The 5,573-nt window shown below is 41.8% G+C and overlaps 1 non-coding gene across 1 annotated transcript; it reads right to left on the bottom strand.

The window, feature by feature from the left end:
- Positions 1-3,610: 3,610 nt before the first annotated feature.
- LOC118482384 lies at positions 3,611-3,717 on the bottom strand. The gene has a single exon (XR_004868425.1). It is a non-coding gene; the product is annotated as a small nucleolar RNA R71 (small nucleolar RNA).
- Positions 3,718-5,573: the final 1,856 nt, after the last annotated feature.

Here is a 5,573-nt window from a genome sequence, read left to right as displayed (position 1 = left end):
CAATCCTTCTTTCTTCCAATTCTTCCAATTCTTTCTTCAGTCGAGCAGTTCTTTTCTCTTTCAACATCTTGATTTTATCTGCAAAAAACAAATTAAAACTATAAGTATCTAGACCTTTTATAGCTTTATTGATATAATCTTCTTCGTCATCGGTGTCTGCATCACATCCTAATTCCTTAAAAATCGGTGTTCTTTTCGGCTTAGATTTGACTGACTCTTCTTCCAAGATTTGAGCAACAAAAGCTGATTTTTCTAAGTATTCTTTATCTGGAATGTATTTATCCCAGCTAAATCCCTCTGCAACTTTTTCATCATCTTGGTTTACAAGATAAGCTTTCTTTTTTCCATCTTCAATGGCCCGGGATGATGACGGTTGTTGAGCAAGCTGATGATAAATTGATTTTTGATAATAATCGTTGTTTCCAAATGGATCTTGTCTTCCGGTTACTTCTTTATTTTTACATTCTCGTTTAAAATGCCCCTTTTCTCTACAACGAAAGCAAGTAACCTTTGATTTGTCAAAACCTAACGGAGATGCAGCAACATCACGAAAATCATCTCTTCCGGTGATTTGTGTGAATTTTTCTGCTCTTCTTACAGCACTGGCTAAACACCACTTGATGTCCATCAACTCAAGTTCCTCAGAATCAATCTGGTAATAATCCTCTTTAGTAATCATTGGATTTCCGATTTTTCCAGCAACTAAGCTTTCATAAGACTCTAACATAGTAACAAGTGATGCCATGTGTTGCTTAGCCATTTCTGGAGAGAGATTTTGACCATTCTGAATATTTAATGTAACATTGCATTGCAGATTTGTTGAACTCTGTCGTTGAGAACTTGGTGTTGAGAAATTTGGATCAAAACTGGAATACGATGAAGAATATCCCCCACTCTGAGTTGTAGTACTAACATTTGTTCCAGAAGAACCATCAGCACTGAAAGCAGTCTTAATCTTCGGACTCGGAGTAGTCTCAAATTTGCTTCCTCTGTAGTATAGACTAATGATGTGTGCAAAATGCAACATATAAATTACGTCAAATGAGGCATAAAACTAACCCTTTTTAAGTACTAATGTTGGAAAAAGTGTGTTTTTGTCTTCCTTTTGTATTTTCAGGATTAAATGAGCTCAAATTAACATAAGAAGCAAAAAGGCAGCTAAATTTAGCATAAATACAAGAAAAGGAACAAAAGTGGATTGCCCGACCCCTCAACAGCATCCTCCCATGCAAAACAGAGAAGGCAGAAGACTGAACACGCCCCGTGCTCAGCGAGCACGGGGCCGTGCCCAAGAAGCAGCAGAAAAGACAAACCTGTAGAAGCTTCTATTGCCCACCACGGGGGCGTGCCCAGTGAACACGGGGGCGTGCCCAAAGTACTGCAGGCGCATTAATTGTAATTGCGAATTGCAATTAATAAGGAGAGATAGTGTCAGACAGGCACGGGGCCGTGCCTAGCGGACACAGGGCCGTGCCCAGGCCTCTGTTCAGCCTATAAATAGGAGTGCTTGGCTTCATTGCAACTCATCTCTTGGCACACCACCTCTCTCACACTTCATCCACCACCCACCACCATCACAACACCATCATCCACCACCATCATCCACCACCATCATCCATTGTCCATCATAGAGTGTGTGAGTCGTCTCGGGATCCAAGATTGATCGTAAGAGTTCTTGACAATCAAGGCCATGTTTGCCTAAGTCTCTTACATCACTTGGTGAAGACAAGTGTTTAGTATAATACTTTTTATTTTTAATCTTTTGCACTTTTTATTTGGTTTTGTATTAATGACTTTAATAACTAGTTGCTTATGTTGAAGGTGACTTTTCCTTATCGTTTGTCCGTGGTGTCTTGGCATTATTTTACTGTCTATATAAAATAAAAGATTTTCACCATTCATATCTCCACGGTCTATATGGGGGTATGTTGGCTACCTGGTCGGGGGTTAAGGGAACGGTTTGGTAAGGGTCTTGCCCTTGTTCAGCGTTTAGAGGTCCTGCAAGGGACCTGGGTCAAATTTAGTAGGATCTCCTTCAATACCCAAAGGTATTGGATGGCGGGGATCCAAACTCTTTGACCCCCTCATAAGTTAACTACTATTAATACTATAACCCGGCTATTTAGGACTGTATCCCTGCTGACTCAGACTACTTAGTCGAGGGTAACGTCACCTCTAAAAGAGGGGCCTGCCATAATTTGCATTAATAACTTAATTCATTATCTTTCAATAATCCGACCCTTTAGGATTGTATCCTTGCTGACTCAAACTACTGGGTTGAGGGTAACGTAGCCTTTAAAAGAGGGGCCTACTACAATAACTAAGATAATCTCTTAAACAAGTGCAAAAGTGCGAAAATAATCAAAGGTTATACTAATACACGAGTCGGATCCAAGTGATTCATCTTGTCTATCTGTTTGTTTTTTATTTTTATTTTATTTTTCAGCATTTAGTTAGTTTTATTTTCTTAGTTTAAAAATCTTTTCTAACATTTTCATTTGATTAGACGTTGAGGATAAACCGGTACTAAAAGCTCTTGTGTCCTTGGACGACCTCGGTATCTTACCAACACTATACTACGTCCACGATGGGTGCACTTGCCCATATGTGTGTTCAGTGTTAGTAAATATCGTGTTTTATAAATTTAAAACTTGGCTAAAAAGTGTAAAAAGGGCTTAAAATATATTCCAAAAATATATTTCACTACACGCACATTAAGTTTTTGGCGCCGTTGCCGGGGACACAAGGATTTTAAGAAAGTTAGGAATCAACGGCCTAATCATTTTTTTTATTTTCTTTTTAATTTTTTAGGATTTTCTTAGTTTTTCAGCTTCTGCAGAGCTCAGCACGGGCCGTGCCTGGTCGGACACGGGCCGTGCCCAACGTTGTTACTGGCAGTTTTTAGTTTTCCAAGTTACAGAAGGCTGACCACGGGGCCGTGTCGGTGCAACACGGGGCCGTGTCCAACTCTCCAGTAACTGGGATCTGGAAAACAATCACTGTAACTCCGACCACGGGCCGTGTTCACTGAGCACGAGGCCTTGGTGAACCTTCTGACCAGCATTCTTTTCTGTTTTTGTTGCAGGACTTGGAACCAGACACCAACCCTACGTAGTGTATGAGCTCCAGTTCTAATAAGGACATAAAAGAACCTCTAGAAGAACCCGAACTCTTTCTCAGAAAAAGACTAAAAGCCAAAAACCAAGAGAAGGTTTCAGGGAACCCACTTCCAATGGCGGACCAACGTACCCTCATGGATTATCTACGACCCACCATAGGTAATCTCGGCGCCGCTATCAATGCACCGAATGTTGAAGCCAATAACTTCGAACTTCGGCCGCATTTGATACAGATGCTTCAGAACTCCGCAACCTTCCATGGGCTTGCGTACGAGGATCCCCATCTACATATTACTAATTTCTTAGAAATATGTGATACCTTTCGGATCAATGGAGCATCAAATGATGCCATCCGCCTCCGAATGTTTCCTTTTTCACTAAAAGACCGAGCAAAAGCTTGGCTTAACGCCCTCCCAGCTGGATCGGTAAACACCTGGGATGAACTAGCCCAAAAATTTCTATATAAGTATTTCCCTCCCGCTAAAACGGCTAAATTAATGACTGAAATTAATACATATTCACAACAGGACGGGGAATCCTTATATGAAACTTGGGAAAGGTTCAAGGAGCTATTGCGAAAGTGTCCACATCACGGCCTTGCGATATGGTAACAAGTGTCCACTTTCTATAATGGGCTGTTGCCACACACAAGGTAAACACTGGACTCTAGCTCCGGGGGACTTTTAGGTAATCGTCGCCCGCATGAAATATATAATTAAATTGAGGAAATTGCTCAAACCAATTTTTAGTGGCACACTCCCCGAGGCAATAAATCCATTTCCCCGGGCGCCCATAAGGTTGATGAAAGCACTTCTTTACAAGCCCAAATCGAGGCCCTTTCTTCAAAAATAAAAAAAAATTGGAAATGACAAAAACGGTCTCGGTTATGGCTTGTGAAGGGTGTGGTGGGCCACATGAAAATTGGAGTTGTATGAAAGAAACAGACGATCAACAAGAATCGGTAAACAACATTGATAATAGACCTAGGCCGTCGGGTCCTCCAACGGGCACCTACAACCAAGGATGGCGAAATCACCCTAACCTTGTATGGAGAGAACCCGGCAATGGTAGTAACCAACAAAACATAAACCAACGAACAAACTTTCAACAACCAAGAAATGAGTCACAAAATTTCCCTCAACAACAAGGTGGACGAGAAAGGCTTGAAGATACTATATCTCGCCTCATCTCCGACATTAAAAAGAAAAACTCGGATAGGTTTCTACAATTAGAATCAAATTTTAGAAATCAACAAGCTAGTATTCAAAACATCGAAAAACAAATAAGTCAACTAGCACAAAATTTCTCCGAGAGACCACAAGGCGCGTTACCAAGCAATACCGAAACAAACCCAAAGGCGCAAGTTCATCTGATAACACTACGGAACCGCACCGTGGGTCCTACGGAAGGCCCGCCGCCTACTGAGGAGACCGTAACACCACCCTTACAAGAGAAAGGTTCCCCTCCCTCATCAGAGCCTACCAAGGCTCCTCGAGTTCCGTACCTCGGTAGGTTAATCCGACAAAAGACCAATGAGCAATTCGCAAAATTCGAAAGTTTACTAAAACAATTGCATGTCAACATTCCTTTCATTGATTTCCTAACCCAAATGCCTAAATACTCTAAGTTCATGAGGGACTTCCTCACTCATAAAAGGAAAATTGAAACATTGCAATTAGTTAACTTAGGCGAAGAATGCTCTGCCCTCGTACTCAACAAACTCCCCCAAAAGAAAATCGACCCCGGAAGCTTCACAATTCCTTGTTCAATCGGTGACTCCCCCGTTCGTAATGCACTCGCTGACCTTGGGGCTAGCATTAACCTCATGCCTTCATCAATGTTCAAAAGACTCGGCCTAGGAAAAATGAGTCCCACAAAAATGAGCATACAACTTGCTGATCGATCCGTCAAATTCCCGCAAGGTGTCATTGAGAATATTCTAGTCAAGGTCGACAATTACGTCTACCCGGCCGACTTTGTCATACTTGATATGGAAGAAGACACCGAAGTCCCCCTCATATTAGGGAGACCATTTCTCGCCACCGCACAAGCAGTGGTAGATATGAATGACGGAACACTCACTTTGAAATATGGGGATGATGAAGTAAAGTTTGGGGTTGGGAAGAGAGTAGAGGACGATGACCCGGTCAATTACATGAAGGTTATTGATTCGAGTTTGGATGATGCTCTCCGACGGTGCAACATGGGATGCAAAACATCCCGCTCAGAAAACATATAGCCTTGCCTTGGGTCTAGCCAAGGACCCTTATAAACGTGGCGCACCACGGAGGCAATCCGCGGAACTATCCTTAGATTAAGTTTAATATTTTAGTTTTAATGTGCATGAATAAAACACACTCATGGTGGTCAAGGATGACAAGGGAAAAGAGAAACATGGCCCCATGCACAAAAACAAGGCCACCCGACAACAATTTCTCCATTACAGTAAGTTCA

The sequence above is a fragment of the Helianthus annuus genome, chromosome 9 (assembly GCF_002127325.2).
Source record: "Helianthus annuus cultivar XRQ/B chromosome 9, HanXRQr2.0-SUNRISE, whole genome shotgun sequence".
NCBI classification, from domain to species: domain Eukaryota; kingdom Viridiplantae; phylum Streptophyta; class Magnoliopsida; order Asterales; family Asteraceae; genus Helianthus; species Helianthus annuus.
This window is presented reverse-complemented; position numbering and strand designations above follow the sequence as displayed.